Genomic DNA, 2,422 nt, shown 5'->3' on the forward strand with positions numbered 1-2,422 from the left:
CTGAATTCATGGATTTACTCTCTCTGCATCTTTCTGCATACCCTTTGACCTTCACTACCTTTGCCAGTTTTTTCTTCTATTTTGTGTTTTGAGGTTTCAAATATTCCTTCATATTTTTGAAGATGAATTTTATGTTGCCATTTGCTTTTATATGTTGGCTGTAGGGTGACTTTTGAAACAAGTGGGAAATACCTAAATTTAATCTGCTGCATTACATCTGGAAATCTCTCAATTGAGAATTTTATTTCAGCCTGTCGTAGACATAAATTGTTTCTTTTACTGACTACAATTTTGATGTACTAAGAATTTCTATAAAACACAATTAAATAAATAAGCTGGTAAGTTGGTACAGGGCCAGAAACATATTTTGCAAGGTCTTAATGCAAAATAAAATGTACTGCCCCTTGTTCACAAAACAGGAAAAAAAAAACATATTTTTTTTTTTATTTTGTTCTGTCTCTTAGCCTCTCTTGGTGCTTTTTACTTGGTATGTAATATTGTGATACCTTGGACCTGGTGATTCTAATGGGGCAAGCACAGACATTCATAGGTGTCCAGAGTTCTTCCCTGTGACTTGATGTACAAGGCATGTGTACCCAAACTGAACACTTCCATGACTAGGTCTCTGACAAGGGAAAGGGGTGGCAGCAGTTATAAGTATGAAAGAGAAGAAAACAATTAAGGACCTATACTATATGTATGGGCAATAGAACTACATATAAGCTAAGACTTCAAACCAAGGAACAGGCTCCATTTTTCCATTGACTTCATTTACAAAACATAAATTAAAACATAAAATTATTAAGAGTTTCAAAGAATCATTTAATTTCCATCTTGATTTCCTCCTAATGCAATAATCATTCAGCAGAAGGTTGTTTAGTTTTCATGAGTTTGTGTAGAGATGAGAGTTTCTTTTGGAGTTGATTTCTAATTTTATTCCACTGTGGTCTGAGAAGATACATGTTATAATTTCTGTTTTCTTAAATTTTTTGAAACATGCTTTGTGGCCTAAGATATGGTCAATCTTAGAGAATGTCCCATGAGCTGATGAGAAAAACGTATATTCAGTGGTTTGGGGGTAGAATGTTCTGTAAATGTAAGTCAGGCCCATTTGTTACAGAGTTCTGTTTAAGTCCATTGTTTCTTTGCTTATTTTCTTTTGGAGGATCTGTCCTGTTCTGTCAGAGGGGTGTTGAAGTCCTCAGCTATTACGGTGTTGCTATTTATCATTTTGTTTAGATCAAGTAGTATGTGCTTTATGAATCTGGGTGCACATGAGTTAGGTGCATAAATATTTAGAATTGTTATGTCTTCTTGTTGAATTGTACCTTTCACCAATATATAGTGACCCTCTTTGTCTTTCATCACTTTTTTTGAAGACTGAATTACCTGAAATCAGAACTGCCAAGCCAGCTTTCTTTGGCTTCTGTTTGCTTGAAATATTGTTTTCCATCCCCTTCACCTTGAATCTCAATGCGTCCTTGTGGGTTAGATGTGTTTCTTGAAAACAGCAGATATTTGGCTTGTGTGCATTTATCTATTTGGCCAGCCTATGTCTTTTTAGTGGGTAGTTTAAGCCATTCACATTTATGGAGATAATTGATAAGTGAGGCAGATTTCCTATCATCCTGTTGAGTTGAACTTTCTTGCTTTGTTTTCTTTCTTGAGCCTTTGTGGTATCCTGCCCTTGATCTTTAGCTTTTGGATGATTTTACACTGGTGAGTGTTTATTGTGCTGATCTGTGTGTAACACAGTTTTGAGTACTTCCTGGAGGGCAGGTCTTGTCTTGATGAATTCCCTCAGTCTTTGCTAGTGTGAGAAGGTCTTTATTTCTCCTTCATATACGAAACAAAATTTTGCAAGGTACAAGATTCTAGGCTGAGCATTATTCTGTTTGAGAAGAGTGAGAATGGGGCTCCAGTCTTTTCTTGCTTGTAAAATCTAAGTTGAGAAGGCTGCCATTATTCTGATGGGTTTTCCTTTGTAGGTTACCTGTTTCTTTCACCATACAGCTTGTAGGAGGGCCTCTTTGGTGGTTATTTTTGTCAGTCTGATGACTGTGTGTCGTGGTGTCTTCCTGTTTGCAGTGAATTTCCCAGGGGTCTTTTGAGCTTCTTGTACCTGGATATCTATATTTTTAGCAAGGCTTGGGAAATTTTCCTCTGTTATATCCTCAAAGAGCTTACTCAACCCTTACGTATATTCTTCTTCACCCTCAGGGATGCCTATGATTCTCAAGTTCAGCCTTTTCACATAATCCCACATTTCTAGTAGGCGTTGCTTTTTTCTCTTATTTTTCTGCTCAATCTCTGTGACTGACTTATTTAATTGAAAGCAGTTATCTTCAATCCCAGAGATTCTTTCTTCTGTTTGATCTACCCTGGTCTTGAGGCTTTCCATTGTATTTTGTAATTATTCCTG

The sequence above is a fragment of the Propithecus coquereli genome, unplaced genomic scaffold (assembly GCF_000956105.1).
Source record: "Propithecus coquereli isolate 6110/MARCELLA unplaced genomic scaffold, Pcoq_1.0 Scaffold99, whole genome shotgun sequence".
Taxonomy (NCBI): domain Eukaryota; kingdom Metazoa; phylum Chordata; class Mammalia; order Primates; family Indriidae; genus Propithecus; species Propithecus coquereli.